Source organism: Homalodisca vitripennis, chromosome 3 (genome assembly GCF_021130785.1).
Source record: "Homalodisca vitripennis isolate AUS2020 chromosome 3, UT_GWSS_2.1, whole genome shotgun sequence".
Taxonomy (NCBI): Eukaryota; Metazoa; Arthropoda; class Insecta; order Hemiptera; family Cicadellidae; genus Homalodisca; species Homalodisca vitripennis.
The window spans coordinates 160018667-160041843 of record NC_060209.1 but is presented as its reverse complement, the minus strand read 5'-3'; positions in this window follow the sequence as shown (position 1 = coordinate 160041843).

The window sequence follows — 23177 nt, the reverse complement described above, 5'->3', positions numbered from 1 at the left end:
AATTCTTTAAGAAGCATGTTTGATTTTGACTATACATATTCTTGTGTTTTGATCTATGTATGTTTTATATTACGTTTTTGACAAAATGAAATATAATTTACTCTGTTAGAGAGATAACATTAAAGAAGGGAGGGAAAGAGGGTAGTTTTATAATCTCTGGACATCTTGAAGTCGTATTAGCGTGACGGATCTTGTTTAAGATTCGTCATTTGTTTAATTTGTTGTCTTTCCCTTGAGATAGGAGGACATTTTGCTCCAAACAGCTGTAATTTATCAACTGAAGGTTCTAGAAGTTCTATGATCATTTCAGATGGCCGCTCGCAATTGATTCCCATTCTTCCCTTGTATTAAAGCGTTGAATATGGAGTGTGATTTGAAGTTTAACTTCAACTTCTTGATCAATTGATCCTTGTCCAGCTGATAACGACAGCGATAATAGCAGCCGTGACAAATTTACCTAATCTGCTTTTTCAATCTCGTACCTGTCCACACCCGAGATGCACTGAACAGCTTACCAAACGCCTCCGTAATTGTATAAAAACATTTTAATTCTGTGTCCGTGTCCGTATTCGAGTATATGGTCATGCTTGTGAGTTTCATTTATGTCAACGCTCAGTGCCGAAATATTTTAACGACTGTAATACCGCTGTGAAAATAATTTTTTTTACACCTAAACACATAAGCACAATATTGTTTTTGTATTTGAATTAGAGTGTACCCACATAAGCCGATTTTGCACTGCAATAATATCAGTCCATTGGTTGGGTACCATCGAGGTAGTATTACTTTGTGTTTTGTTTTGTCTACATATACAGACACTGTCCTAAGCCTGTATGTCAGAGACAAATTTGCTTACAATGGTGTCTAATGAGTGTTGGCCTATGGTAATCTCGAATCGCCTGTTTTTGTTTTCCCACCGTCTACCATTATCTGCACACGTGACTCACCATAACAGAAATATTCCAGGAAATTGCCTCAATTTAAAAGGAATTTATCACTTATTACCAAATGATTTAATAAAGTTAAGGAACGTTGAAATAAAATTTCTCCTAATTTTAAAATCTACGATATCAGACGGTCTAAATATAAGATGAATCTTTACTCTTCCTTTTTGGTAAATTATATCTTTGACAAATTGCTTGTTTATGATATTCGATATTTTATTATTTTTATTGGTTAGTTGTTATTATACTTTGAGTAAGATTGCGTACGAAGCCGAGAGTAAGTACCATTAGGAAGGTATGTTGTTAAGTATTATTTAATTGTTCTGTTTTTATTCCTAATTTTAAATATTGCAACCACTCTGTAAAAGAACCTGTAGTTAAGCTATGTTTTTGTAGATATACAAATATTTTTGGGAAAACCGAATATATGATCGATGTAAACTAATAAGTTTTTAATACAGCAGTAAATAAGACGTTTAAATTTACTTTATAAGGGTCATTTACAAATTAGATATATTTTTCAATTTTTGTCTGAGTTTTTTAAATGTAAATTTTCCAATAGGATTATCTTGATATTGAAACATAGTGGTAAACCGTTAATAATAGTTGATGATCTCTATTTCATCAGAAAAGTCGTACTCAAGAATTTCATTAGTGGCTGAGATACTGGAGATTGGGTCCATCCTCATCAAATCCTGGAGCCCAGGGATCTTTAAACGTTACCAGGCAGATTATGTAGAATGTGATTTCTGGGCTGTGATAAACCCATCAAGATTAGTTACAATTAAACTGAGTAAATTCAAAACTGTTTGCAAGAAATTAAAGTAAAGTTAAGCCTTTAATTACTAATTTTTTATATTTTTCTAAATTAAGCACTATTGGTGAAACAATGACTATCTGGTGCAGAATAGAGGACGATTGTCGTGTTGCCGTCATCTTATTTATAGTGAGTGAAGTTATGTTTACAAAAAGTAATTACGAAAGATGACCGGAAATTACCAATGAAGGTGGCAGAGAATTTTTTAAGTTTTAATAGGTTATAAAAATGAAAGTTAGGAATTGTGTTCGTTTTACTAATAGCATCTTTAAGAGACACACTGCATGAATTAGACGTACAATGTGTTTTTTTTCGTGATTTCCAACTTATGCCTGTTACAACTATATGGTATATCTTACTTATTTTAACCGAGCTTGTATTTCTATTTTCAATAATTTATCAATCAGAGAAAGATACTGAATTTAACAGCTTGAAACTTTGTGTTCCTGATTTTGTTGTTGTATCACTGCACGATGGTAAATATTGGTAAAATTCATGTTATCTTCACAAATTTTCAAACTCAAATTTGAACAAAGATAAACGTAAAGTTATTATTAGTTTGCAGTTCCCTGCAAGCGGAGCAAGTACTTTTTGCGATTCAATGTTTATTGAAATTATATATATATATATATATATATATATATATATATATATATATATATATATATATATATATATATATATATATAAATTGAAACTACAGATGAATTTCTTACATGATATATATTAAGAATTATTTGAAATATATATATATAATGTAAGAAATTCAACTGTAGTTTTAATTAGGATTCCTGAACAGACAAATATCTGAGTTACCTTGTACTTATTATTTAAATTAGGTGTAATAATCACCTTATTGGAGGTACGAATCACTTTAAGTAAGTACATTCTTTTGTTGAATTATTAATATATTCCCTTTATATAATGTAGTTACTAAATGTATATAATTTTGAATTTTGTAAATCCAATTATTTCTAAATTTCATTGCACAACATTAAATAAGATCCAATTTAAAATTATAAAAACCAATATATTTATTCTACGATTCCCTAAGAAAACTGAGTTTGCATAATCTGAAACCCCTTTACGTCTCCAAAGTGCTTTCCAGTGTGAGCCGATACCACATTCGTATTGCGTTATTCAAATAAAGATCCAAGCATCACAGTTATCTATTACTCTTGAATGTTCTAATATTTTATGTTTGATTAAATTTTCTGGAAGTTTTATTTACTCATAAATTAACCATTTTAATGTAAAGATAACAAATATATTTGTCCTAAATTAAAAGATGTTAATGAGTTTTAATAGGCGGTTTTTTAAATTTGTTTTTTCTTGTTTATATATTGATTTGGATTAGTTAACTATATATTAATTTGATTTAAAAAAACTTTATTTGAGGATGTTATTTGTCATTAATTTGTGACGTTTAAGATAAAAACATATAACATTTATACCAAATATGATATAGATATTTTTGTTCTGAAACAGTGATAAAGATTTAATCAATATCTTTCCACCGCAGCCGTAAAACAGTTGAAAATTAACAACTCAATAGATGTGGTGTTGTCTATACCTCTGGTCCATAATCAGATAGTTGTGAAAACATGATATTATTTTTATATCTATATGACTAATAAGTTGTTGAATAATGTTAGCTTTGTATTGCTATAGTGTAATGAAAATACATTATAGCTGTTTATGTATTGTTGATTGATATGAAAATAATCCGGATGCCTTAGGCCATTACTAAATTAGAATCTTGCTATCACAGATAGCAGTTTACTAATAGTATCTCTTTCTGATTTAAACTTCCTTTGGATCTATATAGTTAATTTTTAAATAAATCTTTTATTTTATTGAACCAGAAATGTTTAATAAATGGTTTTTTTGTTTAGTAAAATGTACGCTAGATAGGAATGACAAACATTCTAATTAATTATTATTATTATTATGATTGTATATTATATATATATTATAACGAAAATAAGAACACTTTATCTTAAACTGTACTTGTTAGTGAAAAGAAATCTCTCTCGACTATATGTGTCAAAACCCTCTCTCACTCACTCATTATTAATTTTCAAACTTCCAAATTCTCGAGATATAAGAAAGTTAAAATTTACCAACCGTCTATCTCATAGCTCAAACAAACCTTTTATAAGGAGTGAAGTTTGAAACCCCAAGTTTAGGAACTATATTTTAGTTTTTCAATCTTTCCGGTGACCTATACGTCTGAACTTGATACACGTGGTTAACTATTTAAGAAGGATATTTTGTTTCAATTTGACAATGATTCTTGAAATAATACGTACAAAAAATACGAGTAATTCCAACATTTTTAAGTGCCCCTAGACGAGTAAAACCTGAAATTGAGGCCAGTATTGAATTTTGTTTAACTTTAGAAGTTCTTAAACATGACAATAGAGAAATTATAATATGTATCCAACATATGCTTCTTTACAACGATAAATTATCCTGCAGCTCGTCATAGTACATCATAATGACCAAAACTTACCAACAGATGTTTCCGTTACTCCAGAATGCTATTTCTTGCAACATTTCAGTTAACTGCCAGTTAAATATAAAAATTGCTTTCGATTACAAATTCCTATTTTGAAGTGAGTATTTTGAATACAAAAAATATTATAAATAGGCTCATAAAAAGTGTAAAACTTCCATTATTAGACTCCTGCATAAAACGCTGTCTGTCGTATGTGATGAACCACATAATAATAAAAAAATAAATCAATAATGGAAGCAAAAACATATTTTTGTCACTAAGGCTGAGCCTAATTTCTACTCTCTTTTTATTTTTTGTTTCGAATAATCCAAAATTTGTCTTTGTGTGATTCATATACATATGAGAAATCCTAAAAGGTTATACAGGAAGCTATACAGACGATATTTGCATTCCATGTGGGGTTCTATTTCGCATTTTCATACACAGAATGGCCACAGAATTAATGTAACTCAGAGAGAATCGTGATGTACACAACACAGTGGCTGCGGATTAATTGATGCTCGTTGGACTGTGAAGCTTTGCTGTTGACACTAAGGTAATTAGTTTCACTACTGAAAAGTTGAAAACAAGGAAAATGTTCTCATCATTTCAAGGACTCAGCTTTAGCTGTTAAGCTTGAAGTCATAGTCAGTAAACTTTGGATCACTTGGAATCATACGTCAAACCCAAAATTCAAAATCGAATTCTATTGCCTCCTACCGGTCTTCCCAAGTATAAACCAAAACTATTAATAATTCCAAAATTCCATTAATCTGGCATTATTTCCAAAATTAGAATCTTTACTAAAAGATGTAGCGCACTAACACCATCGTAATGGGTAGTTTTAATTTAAAAGTTAAGGACTATAGCAACCAAACGACCAAATAATTGTCTGATTTAGTAAGCATTTTTTACTTGTAGGTGTGAGCAAAGAACCCAACGACACAACGACACATATATATCATCTCCAACCTTCATAATGTTAGAATATCTCTAGTTAATGTTGCAATTCTTAACCAATATGGATAAGAGATACGTTATAATCATTATTCTAGATTACTGCAACGGTATCCCATTGTTTTCATTAGTGGAACGTATTGTTTGGGAGCCCAAATTTCCAAGTCTGTAAGAAACTCTATAACAGCTGTAAGGCTTTAAAGTGGGACTTTATAATTTTATCCCAACGAGTAGAACAGCGATTTGAAATATTAAAAATTGTTTCCACCCATCTGTATAAAAGACTCAATTACAGTAGATGACACTTTCAAAGAAATTCACACTATATTTAGAGGACAATCGATTTTTTAAGGACACTTAAAAACAGATAAATTGAAATTATTTAAATTCAATAAAATAATGCAATGCATTTTATTAATGTAGAATATCTAAAGGTATATACTATTATACAAATTCTGGCTACGGTATATATATATATAATAATGTATTTAAGCATTTTGAGTCTCACCTAATTAACAGTCAAGATGGGTGTAGAAGCAGACAGTGTAGTCCCCAAGGGTGTATTTGTCACCAACATGGAGGTGGTAGTGGTGGTGTGAAAATAGTTCCCTCCGGGCATCTTTATCAGTTTAAGTGCCAACTTTACGTGCATATTACTATAATATAAAATAATAAAAAGTTAGTTCAAACATTAATAGGAAGTAACTGTACTAACTCTCAACTTAGATTTGAACTTTATTTAACAAATAAACAACTAAAACTCAGTTTTATTCATAGCAGTTTACTATTCCACCATCAGCAGATGAACTAAACGAAGGCTTTTAGAGAAAACATGGATAAGCTCGATGGCTCGAGCGCAACTTCATATCAATGAAATTTATATATATAATTTATATATATATATATATATATATATATATATATATATATATATATATATATACACAATATATATATATTGTGTGTGTTTTTTTTTTTTGTTTTGGGCCAAAATAAAAGGCGAATTAATCTGTGTAATACGCTTCATGGAAGCGGATATTATTTTATATAAATACTTCGTTCAAGTTTCACAATGCCTAATGACGTTACTAAAAACAGTTATTGTCGTTCTAACATTTTGTATTAAATTAATGTATTTTTATTATTTCGTTATTTACACCGAAAAAAGAAGAAAACTGAATGTCACGTTTTCAATAATAATGTTTTCTGTAGATTATAAGTGTTATCTGCCTACCTACATCAAACACTTTGTGGTTTATATATGGACTAGTTTTATGCGGATCAGTTATTTTTGTTTTGTTTTTTTTAACTAAACACACTGCTTTAAAATTCAACCACATATTATACTATTTATAATAATAGTATAAGTCAGTTTGATAAACTGCTATGGAATTTATCGAAAGCAATTAAAATGACCCCCTAGAAATAGCCAATAACTAACATGTAAAGAGAAATATACGATACTGTAAAAAATAATACAGAGTCTTTGAATACGAAAGAATAAAAATAAATTTCATTACCAGAATCAAGGAATGATTGAGACTTAGAATAACAAAATGAAAGAGCTCAATGTGCCATTTGGTGGTCAAAAACACATTTCCACTAGCTAGCCTTAATGATCCATTATCATAAACTTATGTTTTATATTTATGTGTTTCGTACTAAAGGGATTGAATAACTTACTATAGAGTTGGCGCATGCAATCATTTGTTTTATTAAATAATGCCGTTTGGGAAATATACGCTATAATGTAAACTCTGTTAGAAATTATCGTATACAAATTTTATATGTGTATGGATAACATAGGGCTGAAATAGAACTGATTTCTTCTTGAAGATAGAGCCCTTACATAAAAAATACCGTTTGTTATACTTAATGGGCCAGAATAGTACATAGCAACTATTTTGCTACCAAACGTAAATAACTTATTGTGAACTAATGCATTTTTAGTTAATTTTGTAGCGTATATATAAGCACAATATAAAGTTTCCAAAACAATAAAAAAATATCTATAGAACATTTATTTCTTTCATAACATTTTAAGATTTATATAAAAGGAAAATGTGTTCTGGTGTGTAATGTCTTGTTGAACATTTCGGACGAGATTTATTGGAATACACTAAACAAGGTTTTAAACAAAAGAAATTAATGTATTATAAAACGCACCTTTTAAAATAATTGCTTGTTTAACTCACCACGAATATTCTGATTTTCGTTTTTATCACAGGCGCCAAGAGCAGTTTTGTATAAATGGGGCACTTTTGAGACAAAGAGGCAAAGTCCTCGAGTTAAAGCTACTTTACAAACAATCACACTAGATGCCTTGTGGATAGATGGGTATAGTCAAAACTTATGTGCATTTTTATAAAACATAAGAACTCAGAATAGATTGAAACCAACTTTGGGAGCAAGGAGGCGGAGTCCCATGGAAAAACTATTTTCTGCACTACTGACGTACGAGTTGTATTAGATGGACATTGACCGAAATTTGCAAGAAGTTTCTACAAGTAAACGGTGAGGTAAATTTCGATATTGGAACTAAACCAAGCGAAACTCTTTCTGCATAACGAATACAACACTTTGTTATTGGAAGAATGTGATTGAAAGCCCATATGAAAATGTTAATTGAATATTTGTTGTGGGGTACTTGTAGAGACAACGGTGACATCCATGAAAATAAAATCAAAACCATTGCATACACAATTACCGAAATGCCTTAAAGTTGGAAGGATTATTAAAAACCCTGGCACGAAAGTTTTATGTTACAAATGATAACGGAACATGACTCGTAGGCAGGATGGATTCTTAGGCCAGAACAGTTTTCTACGCCAATATGAACAGCTTGAAGTTAAATAAATCAGAACTAAAATTATGTGAAATTTTTTATGTGTCAATACTAACTATGCATGGATGGTATCTTACCAGTTTAGATACTTTCCCACATGAAGCATTCATACTTTTGTTAATTTATTAGGTTTAATAGCAGTGTTGAAATAATACAAGTTGCAGTGAGATGTAGAGTTACTTCAACGCAAGTGTGCGCTAAAATCTTATCTTGTCCTCAAATATTAGTACTAACTTTAAACTTTATAATTTTTTTAAATTCTTTACTAGATGAATAAAAATATCATATTTTAAAAACCTCATATTTTTGTACTGTTTTCTTACAAATTTATTAATTATTAACAGTTTTTATCAAAGAGCGATAGGACTGCATGTATAGTAGTAATTATATTGATATCTTGAAACATTCAAACTAGTCTAACCATTTTAGATATAGAAAGGTCTAAATATGGTTTGTGTTACCAGATACAATTACAGTATATAGAATTTGAATTAAAAATAAAACATGAAATAACACCATGCAATAAAATCTGGTTTAATATATAAATAGAGTCTACTAAAAAACATAAATAGTTATTAATAGAACGTGATGATAGGAAATAACAGCAATTTGCGAACTATAAAGAATAGTGGCCTATGTATGTGACACTTCACATAAGGTAGCCGGCTGGCTCCCGTGTCAACATCAAAATATGCAAATGGGAGACATGAACATTTGAATAATTCCATATCTTCTATAGATATGAGACTGAAATAATAATTGCATGCTTTACCTTTCCGTCTCCTATTACTACTTAATATATGTACATCGCACAGAAAATGCTTGTTATCACAGGATTCTTTTCATCTTACCATTAATGGTATTCATATTTAATGATAAGACATGATAGGCTGACATGATGAAAATGTTTAAAAAATACAGGGGTATTCCACAACTACACGCCGCCGTTCGTTTACGGTGATAGTAGTAGGGATAGCTCTCTCTCTCTCTCTCTCTCTCTCTCTCTCTCTCTCTCTCTTTCTCTCTCTCCCTCTTATTCTCTCTCAACGACGCGAGCGGCCGTGGCATTTGAAAAGTTATTTATATACCTTTACAAAATATGTGCCACCACTGAGTTGTAGAGTCAAACAATATTCAGCGGCACCACAACTATATTCAGTTTTCATAGGAAACTTTTTACCGTTTTTGAGCTAATCGTTATAGCCACAGGGCGTGTACGTGAATGGGTTAGTTTGTTTAAAACTGGACGAACAAACATCTACGACAAAGAATGAATTGGCAGGTTATCGGTTGTGAGTGATGAACTAGTTGACTAGACCAACGAAAGAGTTAGCTTTGGGATAGTGATATTTTACAAATTTTCAGGACGTGAACGTAAAAAATTGGCTAAGTTCTATTATAGGCGCAGGCACCAGAAGTTTTGATGAAGGCAACTTAGTCAAAATATATGATTAGTATATTTTACTGGTAGTTTTTTAGAAAAATTGATAGTTGGAAGTTTTTTTAATACATTTATTTGTTATAATATACTAAAAATTAGGGAAAATACACATTTTAATATTTGAACCTTCTAAATGTCATACTTTAAAAGAATTAATTTTAAAACTTTCTCTGGAATACCTACATGTGTGGAGTAAACATTCATTTAAGCCTCGTATTCTAATATAAAGTTCTCCAAGGCTATGCATATATTACATACGTGAGTTTGTAGAACAAATATTTGCTCCAAACAGTTAAAATAAGATACCTTACGCTTATTTGAATTAATTTATGTTAAACAGTTTTAGTTAAACAAAGAGCTAAATTTAAAACTTGTATTCCAACCCCCCTTCACTTATTAGAGTGGCAGCGTTTGCTCAGTACATGATTATTAAAGAGTGCCTCATTCCTTCATTTATATATTCTGTCATCATAACGTCACAAGAATAAATTACACAGTAGACCAAACATCTCGTTTTATAACAAGATTAAGTTAAAGTTATGAAGTTATGAAGTTAAATTACTGGTAATGACGTGCATGAGCTATGAAATATTAAGTAAAGTTTTAGAAGGTTTCGAATGTTTTGTGCACTTATAACAAGCACCAATAAATTAGAAAAGAGGCTGCTTGTAAGACATTTTTCGTGGAATCTGGTTTAAAGAAAATCATATTGACATATTTAGGCTAAGTTTCAATTAATCAACTTTCCTCGATAAAGTTTGTTATTTTCTAGCAAATACATGTTTTCTCTTATTTTCCTTAAATCATGTTTTTTACTACATATTTATAACATTTAAATATGTAACCTAATCATTTATTTACGAAATTGTTTTATTAAAAAGTCATACTTGACAGTAAAAACAATTGGGTTGTTCAAGCATAGTCTGAAAATTAAAGATTAGGTTATTTATTTAACGATTAACAAATAAAGGACAGAGTTTTCAACAGTTTTCTAATGTATATATTTTAAATAATTATGCTTAAAGTAGCTTTATTTTCAGTTATTTTATTTATACAGTAAAAATGGTCTACCAAGTACACTTTTTGTCTAAAGTAATTTAATTTTTTGAGTTTTATAATAATACAACTGAGCCTAAACTAATGCAGGTTTCCATTAATTTCAGGGTCTAGATTGCCAGTGGTTGTATATGAGTTACGTGCCTTCACAAAAACTATTGGTTATATAAAAATACGTACTGAGTTATATTAATAAGAAATGGCGGTGGCCAGGCGATGTAACACGTGAGCAGTTGGATCTGGATTAGACATAACACAACTCATTGTACTGATTCCTTTTATACTGCTTTATCAGATCAGGCTAGTAGCCCATTATGAAGTGCAGAAAAGATATTAAAATGGAATTGGGATCTCCTTCAAATAATTCAAGATTCAAGATTCAAGATTCAAGATTCAAGATCTTTATTCGTAAATGCAAAATACATTTTTACATTACACGTCAAAATACTAAAACTATATCTAACTTAACAAATCTCTTACACAGTAAAAACATTTATCAAGAAAGTGTGTCTTTAGTTTTTTTTTTAAATAAACGTAGATTTTGCTCATTTTTAATATTCAATGGCAATGCATTGAAAGCTTTTGCACCTAAGTGGTATGGACCTCTCTCAAATGCGCTAGTACTATGTGCAGCCACAGATATCAGCCCTCTTGATCTGGTCGGATACTGATGGTAGTGTCCATTGCTTACAAAAAGCTTTGGATTGCCCTTAACAAAAGAGCATAGCTCGTACCCCACCCCATAATAGGAACTTTCTGATAACCTCCCCCAAAACAACACAGTAAGGATTAATTCATACATAAAGGAGCCTTCTCCATCAAAACTGAAAGCTAGTTTTTCATTTGATGTTTAAGTCAATACAAATACATATAATGTATTTGGAAATAGAAAAATCCTACTTCTCTCAGTGTAGAAACAAAACCAATGTTATATCGAACATGAAGAAACCATAAGTTATCCCAGACTTGGCCATGCCTGCTCAATAATATACAGTTTACTCATATAAAGCCACTGCCAATACCCACAGACCACCCTGAGACACATGGCGCTCTCTATATTGCCTTCATATCTGCTTTATTACTGTCTACACTTCTGGTCACTTACAACGAGCTGTTAGAAAACGTGTCTTATTGTTTGATTGAGAATATATTAAAATGCAATTATGTTAAGAAAATAACTAATTAGACTTCACAAAAAAGTTGCAATATCATTTTCTTTTTGATACTGTTTTACCTTTAATTGTAATCTTTACATAATATCACAAATATTTGTTTCTGCGTTTTTTCATTAAAGGCTGTTTGAAATATGTTAAATATTTGTACTGAAAGTGGTAACAAATTAACGATCCTAACACATATAATACTATTCTTATTGTTTTACTGCTTTACTTAGCTATACATTTGCTCAGTAGTTTAAAAGCTTTTCCAGTTTATATATTAAAATCTAAAACAAATTAAAATATTTTGTTCACTTATTTTTACTACCGCAGATATTAAGGCACGATTTTGGTTTCTAGCTTGCATAGACTCCATTCCAGAGGCATTTTATTTCAGAAGTAATAACTGGAATCTTAAAACTTTTCCAAATATCTCTGTTTCCAGGTATCCTCTTCCTTAAAACATATTATTCCATCTCGACTTGTTTTCTCAGCGTCCAAATATGGCTCCAAATTACATGTTTTCGTACTTAGACTTACGTATTTAAATTAATTTATATCTATATAAGAAATGTATTATTACAAGAACGTTTGTTTGGTATTAAAACAAGTTAGTTATTAAAATCAATGTACACCATCAACGCTATGAAAAATTTAGGCGAAATAACACTTAAATTCTAAAACGTCCATCAAAGTTTATTTAATCACAAATTTTCATTGATAATAGTCAGGTAATTTTGTCGTCAAAACAGGGTTATATTTTATCCAAAGGGATATATTATAATGAATATGACTGTAGATGAGTATACAATTTTGAGCTTTTGAAAATGTTCAATTGTAAATTAATTTAGAAAACAGCAGATTAATGAAATCTGGTGGTAAATGATGGAATAAGAGACAGAATTATGCAATCACTGACACCTCCACGTCTACTCTTGTAAGTCTCCTACCAATATGGGTGAAAAAGGTTTTTCTTCCAACATTTAATTTACTCGAGGACTTCAAACTCTCTCTCTCTCTCTCTCTCTCTCTCTCTCTCTCTCTCTCTCTCTCTCTCTCGCGCGCGCGCGCCACGATATAATAGGAAATGCCAAGATTGAGTTCCTCGTTATCACGATGGCAAATCCCTGAAATCCAACTATCCTTTCTAATAATCCATCGTTGTTAGCACATTTAAAACATAAAATATTGTAAATCTTATTTCCTATTTTGAACAGCAATAAATAAAAGAGGAATTTGAATTTACTAAGTAGAAATATCATGTTTTGCTTGTGTCGTTATTAATGGTTAAATAAATCTGCAGAGTACTAAATTACATTACATTCCATTTGTACCTATACTGAAAATTGTTCTCCTTCAACGATAAAATATCTTGTTATACGTGTAACAATGTAAAGGTTGTGTGCACTATTACTTTGTTATTGGTGTTTTTACTTCTTTTGTAAGGTATATACAATCAGGTAGTTTTTGGATAATGATCTAAATTCTGTTTTCTAAAATGTCTCAACTTGATACAATATGAGTACTGTGCGATATTTATCAACTTTTTGTTTTTAATTACTATCACCAGAAAATGCACAAACTATAACGGTTCTTAAAAAAAATATTTTATTACGTTATTTAAAAAAATCTGAAGTAGATTTTAGAGTTTTTGATATCTAAACACAAAATATATAATTGTGATTCCATTATCTTAAATCATAAACTTTTTCAACAATGGTTTACAGACTAAAATATCATTAGTTGTTATAGTTCGATTCGTTAATGAAATTATGAATGTGGGTGATAAAGGATCAATATAATTTAAACAATTTTTCAAAAGCATAGGTGTGAAAATTGTTTGTTTCCTAAAATTAAAATATTGTACTAAAATGCTTATTAAACTACATATTAGGAAATCTATGAATTAAATATTACCTGCCAAGAAACACGATTGAAAATAGACATAGTGTAATATATGCAAGTGCGTAATATTGTCATCCTTATTCTAAATTTTATTTGGTCGTTGGTTATTAGACAACGTTCCTAAACGTTGTAGTAAATGATCATTAAATCGAATTAATATCTAATGCATTAATTACAGTTGTAAATATGTACTGTTGCAATTGAAAGACAAACCTTTTATCTCAAAAACACGATTTAAGATTATAATAATGTTAAATCTAGTTGAAAATAATTGCAAGCTGCAATAATTAGATTTGAGAAAATCTCAATGCCGCCAATGGGTATAGGTACAGTTGAATGCAGTATACAATCCCAATAGACTCTACTTAGAGCAGATGGTGCAGAGCTAGGTGGCATGTAGACTGACCGCACATATGTCTGGCTGTCTGACCTCCGTGTTGTGGTGTATTAATAACCGCAATTAGTATCGGAGTTCATCGGGTAAAATACTAACTGATCTGCTCTTACTGCAATGTGAATATCTGACTCACATGGATTACTGTTGTTCTGCACTTGTTGGAAATTTTACATTTATGTATTACATGGTAAAAAGGCATGCTTATTTTAAAATACATGACTGTGTTTGAATATCGCTTTTTTATTGGTTATGTTTAATAACGACGAGATTATTATGGTTAGATTACCCCTTGTATTATTATACTCCTATTGCATTTATATTTTAACCTTTGTCTTTTGTAATGTATCATATGTGGTTGACTTTTGTGATTCCTTAGTAAAACAAAATTAATATTAACAAACAACAATACTCTCAGTTCTTAATGTAAAAAGCAAAATGGAGATTACATAACTCATACAATAGTATTGTATTATTTGAAATAGCTTCAGTTTGTATCGAATAAATTAAAATCTATCGTAAGGACCGAAAGTTTTGATAGAATTTGAAATGAGTGGGTAACAACACTGTTAAAATACCAAGCAATAACATTTTTCACAGACCACATTTTTTGTTAGATGCATATAAAACCATCTACTTGACAGAAACATTGAATTTAGATTAGTGTCATCGAACTGATAAAAGCCGTTTTTTTGACAAAAAGTAGTCATTTAAGTTTCTTTGTTCGTTGTCTTTTAATCTAGTACTCATATAATTAATTTTATGCTTTTGACGATTGGTTTTCAGCGGACCAGTATAAGATGTCTTTACCGAGAAAGGTTATTGTTTGATAGTTTTAAATCTTTCGATATCCTCTCATTTCCAACTCCACCAAAATTAACATGGCTGAAAATCTTTTTATTTTATGAAACATTTGTCTACTAATTTTACGAAAAATTATGTCATGTGCTATACAATACAAGTTAGTTCTAAACTTCTGGAATATTACGAACATATATTTTGATATACTATCTTTGAGAATAACATCTATTTGGGATCTATAGGAGACTATTACTGATGTCGATCCCCATGTTTTATATTTTTTTTTTATTTTAATTTTTTGTGAATTGTTGATATAGAGAAACCTTTTTTTTTTCTTTTTTTTTTTTGTTTAACAGAGGGCCAGGTTTCCTAGACCTGGTAGTTGCCCGCTCAGCCCATCCGCTTATTGTGCACCCTCTCCCAGGTTTAAGCTGTATCAAATCCCAGGCCTTTTACAAAACCATGAGATCTTCTGAACAATGCTTTCCTGTTCCAACCCCTCTTCCGTATGCATAAGAACACCTAGGGATCTTGAGCGTATGCTCTGTAATGCCGGATATTCAAATATGACGTGCTTGGCTGTTTCGTCAGCCTCGCCACATTTCCTGCACAGTGTTTCCTGAACTGTAATACCTATTCTGTTCAGGTGACTTCGGAATATCCAATGACCTGGTAATAAAACCAGTCACCTTTCTGATCTCCGTTCTACTCATTCTAAAGGCATCTGCTGCAATGTTCCTTGATGGTCCCTTGAGCATCCGCTTTGCCTGTACATTCCCCTCAGTGTTTCTCCAATGTTTGTAGGTGTTTGTTAGCCATCCACTTGGTAACTGATCTACGTGCTAAGTTATATGAGACCCCACACGTTGGTTCAGACCGGTAAGAAGACGGTTTGGCTCCCAAGTTAGCGCAACCGTCTGCTCCTTCATTTCCTGTGATTCCTCTATGTCCAGCGCAACCCAATTTAGAATAACTTTATTGGTTTTCGCCAGCAATTTCAAGACCTTATGGCATTCCCAGACTGCCTTCGAATTACAGTCATGGTTGGCCAAGGCCTGCAGAGCAGCCCTGCTGTCCGAGTTAATGTAGATGTTTTTGCCTTTGTAGCCCCTTTCCACATTAACTCTTGCACATTCTGCAAGGGCTGTAACTTCAGCCTGAAAGACAGTTTGCCAGTTTACCTAGGTCTAAAAGCTTAAGTTAACCCTCGGTCTGGCTACCCCAGACCCCTGCCCCAGTACCCTTCAGAGTCTTTGAACCCCGTCCATGTACCAGGTTAGAGCCTTCTTCATGTAGTCAGGCTCATCTTTTGACCATTCCTTCCTCTCAACAATGTTGACTTGAAATGGTTTTTTCCCAGTCCGTAACCTTTGCCATTCTGTCAGACATCATTTCTATAGGAATATCCAGTTTGAGAATGTCAACGATCTTGGAGTGCTTACTGCTTGGAGTGCAATGGTAATAATGCCAGTTCCCATTGCACTTTCAGTCTGTAGGCAGCCATCCTAGCCTCTCCTATGACGAATATGTCTAAGGGGTGGGAGATTTAGCACTACTTCCATAGGCAGCGGTTGGTGTTCCTCTCATGGCACCCGTTGTCCCCAAGCATGCCAACCGCTGTACCTTTGACAGGTTTTTTGCGGCAGTCACCTGTTGGACTTTTGGCCACCATACCACTGAGCCATACACCATCATTGGCCTAATGACTCTGGTGTACAGCCAGTGTGACATGTCGGGTCTAAGCCCCCATGTGCATCCTACTGCACCGTCTCACCATCATCAATGTAGTCTGAGATCGTCCTGATTATGTATTCCAAGATGACAATTCCAGGTGAGTTTATCATCCAGTTTGACACCTAGATAATTTGAACTCCCTGCTTAACTGTATCTGGCCCCACATAGGACTGGCTGTGTGAATTTCCAGTTTCCTCCTTCTTGTAAATGGTAATCATGACGGTCTTCGAAGGATTTACTACAAGTCCCCTTCTTCGTCACACCCATCGCTCCACAATGGCCAGTGCTCTCTGCATCATTTCCAGACACGTTACCATATGCTTACCTCTTATGAGTATAACAACATCATCTGCATAGCCTATGAGCATACATACCCTGTTCATTCAGAGTCCAGAGTAAGTCATCCACAACTATGTTCCACAGGCTTGGTGAACACACATCCTCGCTGCGTTTTGACCTCTCTTGTTATTCCGCACAGAGATGCCTGTGCTCTTCTGCTCTTAAGCATGTTACTTATCCACCTAACAACAGTTTTTCTCCGTAACCCCTGGATTGTAAGCTTAGACACTATAGAGTGAGTACTCGTATTATCAAAAGCTCCTTCTATGTCCAGGAACACTGCTAAAGCTATTTCCTTTTGTTCAATAGCTTGCTCAATCTTGCCAACCAGACAGTGTAGGGCTGTTTCACAAGATTTTCTACCTTTCTGATAGGCATGTTGATTTGGATGTAAGGGACGATTGATGAGGACTGTGTCCCTTAAATGCCTATCCAGAACCTTCTCCATGGTCTTGACAAAGAAGGATGTTAGGCTTATTGGTCTATAAGCCTTTGCAACCTCATAGGAGGGGTTTTTTGCCTGGCTTCGGGATAAATATAACCCTAGAGGTCCTCCAAGATGAGGGTATGACTCCTGTCGCTAGACTAGTTCCTAAACAGTCGTAGGAGCAGGGGTATCACCAAGTCCCCCACTCTCCTGCAGTAAAGCGGGAAAAAATGCCCATCGGTACCTGGTGATTTGAACGGCTTAAAAGACTCCAAGGTCCTTTTTATCCCTAAGTAGTTGATGACAGTCTTTGCACAGTTCCCAGTCCACCTTAGAACGAGCTATCTCTAGGTTCTCGCCGCCATTCACTAACAACTGTTTCACTGATTTGAAACGATCCTGGGGAAGTGTGTATTCAGTAAACACGAAGAAGAGTCTCCTCAGGATCCTTGGTGTAGTCCCATCTTCCCTAAGTATAGTACCCACCGCATTTGTGGGGCTTCGAGCTAGGACTTTTTGAGAGTTTTGCGCAGTCAGGAGCCTTATCAATACTCTGACAGAATTCTCTCCACGAGTTTCTCTTAGCTCTCTTCTCACCTCTTTATTTGTACTCTGTTAGGGCAGCAGAGTACCTATCTCCAGTTTCCCTGCACGTTTGCATGTATTATATGCTCTGCGAAGGTTTTTCCTCAAGGTTTTCCAGCCCCTGGTTCCACCAACATGCTTTTCCTTGAGTTTTTCTCAATCACGGGGCAGGCTTTGTGGTACGATTCTATCATGGCGTTTTTCAAAGAGTTCGCCATGTCCTCCGACCCCTTGCCCCTGATACCCATTTTCCCTTACTAGATTGTTTTTTTAGCTCTGCATTGAAAGCTACCCAATCTGTTTTCTTTGGGTTTCTATAGGTTCTCCTTTATTTTATACGACCCCCATGTCAATGAGATATACTTATGATCTGAAGCAGATGCTTCATCTAGCACACTCCAGTTTAAAAACTTTAGTTGCAATATAGTTTGCTAGTCAGAGTTCATATCTAAGACCTCTCTCTTACCCTGTACCTCTTCTTTGTACAAAAGTAGGTTTACGGCCTTGATTCATAATAACTAAGTTTGATTCTAACTATGAAATTCAAGAGACACTCACCGCCGATTGTTGATGTTGCTGCTTCCCCCAAGCGGTGTGTGGTGGGCATTCGCGTCACAACCGACAATCAGGTGCCTCCGCGTAAGGGTTCCGAACTCCACAATCCGCCTCATCTCCGCAGTTGGCGGTGGTTCTGGAGAATCGTATGGGAGGTAAACTGATGCAAACAGATTCTGATGTTGCCCATCACCTGTCTGCAAGTGAACCTCTGTCACGGCTGTGTCTCTAGAACACATTTGTGCCATTTTTAGTGATTTGATTTTGTTACTGACATATATACATGCTCAGGGTTGTTACTGGCCAGAATCATATATCAAATTACCTTTAGCGGTGCTCATCCCCATCACAAGCGCTGCCAATGGTCCATGGTTCTTGGATCAGGACCAGGGTAGAGAACCCTTATAATGTATGTGCCATTTCACCTTAGGCATACATAACCACTCGATTATACTTGCGATAACACTCATATATTGCAAAATTAATCATATAGTCATTTTGTGTTCTCATAAAATTTAATAAAATTACTAATAGAGCTTCAACCACATTTTATGTATGGAGTAAACTTTCAATTACAAAAATAATTATATCGTTAGAATTGAGTAAAAAGACCGTCAAATAAACTGAACACATAAGTAATATATAATTTGTTTATCAAACATTTTGTGATTTAATAGTTAAAATTGACCTGCCACTAAAATGTTGCACGTTATCATATACTGCAAATCATGTATTATTTTAATTCGGGCGTGTATCTGCACATTAAAAAGAGGCAGACACATCCTTTAAACTCAGTCTTAAATGACACTGCTTAACATTCTATCTAATAACGCAGTTTCAGAATTATCGAAAAAATACCTTAAGGTACTAAATCTTGCACATACCAAGATCTGTACAGTTGCCTTCCAGATTCGTCCAAAAAATTTTTCAGCCATTTATGAGAGGAAATAAATTGCTTGGTTTACTCTGCATCCTAATCTGTTACATTGCTCATGATGGGCTGTGCAATGTACGGCACAGATTAGATTATCCTTGACAATGATATATCTGAGGTTATTGTGATTGAATCTATCCGTTTTGGCCGATTCAAATTTGTTACTTCGTATACCGTAAAGTTTGTTTATGATAATATTTTAAAAAGATATTACCTAATCCAGCAAAAGTTGTTAGTAAATATATTTGTTTTAGGAAATTTATTCTAAAAAAAACCAAACAAGAATATGTTTCTTCTTCTAATCCGAATTAGTTACATTTTAGGGGGAAGTACTAAGATCATGCTATTCCCACTTTAAGTGCTGCACATTCATACATAAACATTAAAGAACAGTAATAATAATAATACAAGTTCTCTATTATAATAAACAAGCTTAACTTGAAGTATTAATAGCTTGGTTATCACAGTACAGTGGTAATAAGGTAAAGATTTTGTTTAAGTAAAAGCGTAGTGAACGTGATGAAGTACGAACTGTACCTAGCCTCTAGATGGAAAAACTTGGTGTCAGATTAGGATAGATTACGGCAAAAATAAGGATAACTTTGTTGGATAATCAGATCTGTTATACGGCACCGGACTCAAGCGGACGCCAACTGGACACAAAAACCTGGGATCAGACGAGGATAGTACAGGGTACATGACAGTATGCAAATAAGGACACTGTTGTTGAATATCTGACCTGCTTAATGCTACCGGCCTCTACCAGTTCCCGACTCATAGTCCTAGTGGTCTTATTGCAGCCATTCTATTTCATCAAGATCTCATTCCCAAAAAAATAAATTTTTCAATTGTTATTATTAAGAACTTACATTATTTTAATTTTTACTCTTATACAAATTTTATTTACCTTTAGTTGGAACAGAAAAATGGTATACATAATAAAATAATTGCTTCGTAAATAGCCAGATTAAGAGTAAATACAATTTTAACCGTATAAAAGGAACTAAATTTTATAATCTATAATATAAAGATTAAAAATATTTATGTTTTTACTATGATTTTGACAATTCAGGTTTTGATAAAATAAAAAACAATTATAATATTAATAATTAAAATGAATCATATTATAAATGTTAGTTATTGTATAATCACACGCTGAAACAACATGTATATTCCTGCACGGCTGCACATGAAAATCCCCATAACTTGCTAATAAATAACCTTCCTAATCATAGTTACGATTATAAAACCGTAGTAACTAAAGTAATATAAAGTGTGAAAAGTGAACCAACAATGTTGAGTTGCAACAAAGTGTTGCCTGTTAAGACAGCAGTGTGTGTAAAATAATAATTGACTTTTCAGTCTAATGCTATAAATGTGCAGAACCAGCTTTCTCAATTAGCAAAAAAATAGCAAACCGGGAAAACTTAAAATATTAGCTGGTGATTTATAATGTCATTTAATATAGAAACAATTAGGCTCCAAAGTGTTGATGTGACAATATGCACCTCCTAGCTGATCACTACGTACAACCTCATTATACGTATAAATGCGTAGTTGAATGCTGACGTAGAGGTCTGAGCCCATATAGAGGTTATGCAGGCAGATCACGAATACTCCCTTTTACTTATTACTTATTCTCGTAAAATACGCGGAAAACAACATATTTGCAAGGTTTTCTCCACAGTTGGACCCAATTAGTTACTACATCACGCAAGTTATCTGATTAAATGGAAATTGCTGCATTCGAAATTGTCAGGTTTAAATCAGTATATAGCTCAGACCAGGGCGTTTATGAATTAATAAGGCATTTTATGGTACAACGCTCATAAAAAACAGCTATTCAGTACATGAAACTATGGGTGTGGCTGCTTCTTTATTATGAAAGTGTAAACAACATCGAAATCATGCAAGAAATCTAATTTTATGAAATTCTGACTGTGGTAGACATTTAATTTAGTAAATTAAATTTTTATAATATGTGATTCTTCTAGCGGTGTTTTAGTATAATAAGTCTTTTGTTTAAATACTGACGAATTCAGTAAAATTGTAATGATTAGGCCTAATTTGAATAATCTTAAAACACGGTGATTAACAATAGTTATGAAAGAATATTTTTAATTATTAATTTATAAGATGAGTTATTACTTTCGGAGATGTAACGAGCCAATGCATTGGATTCTGGCAATGTAATAAAGAATATAGAATTTTACTCACAAATAAACAAAACATCTTAGTTAAATCTAAACATTTGCAGTCTAAAAACCCAATATAAATTAAAATTACAACCTAATGTTCTTTAATAATTTAATAGTATAATAATAGGTTATATTTCTTTAGTTAAAAAATAATGATACGATAGTGATTACATTTTCTATAGTTGTAATATGGATTTCAAACTCGTAACTTGTCAGTAGCTCGTGACTCTCTAAGCAGAATGTGTTCGGGAGAGTGGTTTGCTGAGTACGGTAATGTAAACTGTGATCTGCAGTTCACAATCCATCTTGTTCAACAGTTCACGTCACTCTAAACAAATGATGGAACGATTTACGCATTGGTTTATAACGTCTTTACTTTCAGTAAATTCACTAGAGTGTTTAAATAGAATATGCCATTTAAATTCATTATTACAAATACATAATTTAAATACACATACAAAATTATAACAATTTTAAAGTGTTTAGTTATTCAAACCATATTATCGTTAAGGATAAATGGCAAAAAACACTCCTACGAATTCGGAGGTTCACATTAATTGATAATGTTAAAGGATTATTGAGATCCATCGTTACCCTAAGCTACGTCAAACGAAGTATTGTAAAAAGTGGACTTTGTTTAGTTAAAATTGTTCCAACACTTTGCTTTTTAACATATTCACTTATAACGGTTCCTTTATTTATTACTTTCAATGGATAAGGACCGATTCTTACATATTACAAGATGGCTAAACTCTACTTACAATTTAAGGATCACGCCAAATATGCAAATGGCCTTTTAAACTTAGACATGACCAGCAGTAAAAGATTAGTATAATTTAATAAATACCTGTATTATCGATGGTCTTAGACGTAATTAACAATGTTAAATTATGTATAATTTATGATATATAATAACTGCAGTCCTAGAAATTATTAACATAATACATTGAACATATTGCATTACATATAATAAAAATAAATACAATTAAATTTAAATTTAATTATTAAATATAACATACATTGTATTTTCAACACCTTTAAGTAGTTTCTATGTCAAAAGTTTGGTTAAACTACAGTCATCAAAAAAGTTGGACCCGATTTTAAACATGAAAAATCTGTGATGGAGACAGTTTTAATTTTTTTCATCGAAAGGTATGGCAAATATCACAATTGTAAGAAAAGTTTTTAATTGTTCACTTAAGTGGTACTGGTTCCGGATATTTGTAGCGCAGACATTGTTTTTATGTAGGCCTAACCCCAAAAGAAGTTAAAGGAGTCAGGATGTAAATTAAAAGTTTATTGTAGTTGTGAAACCAAAGATTCCTTGCATTTTCGATTTGTATATTTTATTTATTATTTATTTCCGGTACTGCCTTAGATATTTAAAGACGGATATAAGGCTATTTCCTACACCTTATTATTAACTATTAAAGGTTAGAATGTTGTCTTATTTCTTAAAATAAGTCCAGCAAATATAACTGGTGGTTAGTGTTGAGTTGCTGTTAATTACGTATTAGAACTAGGTAGTATTCATATTCTTTTACTTTTATCTTTAGAATCCAAATGTATTCAATACTGTGTATTAAAA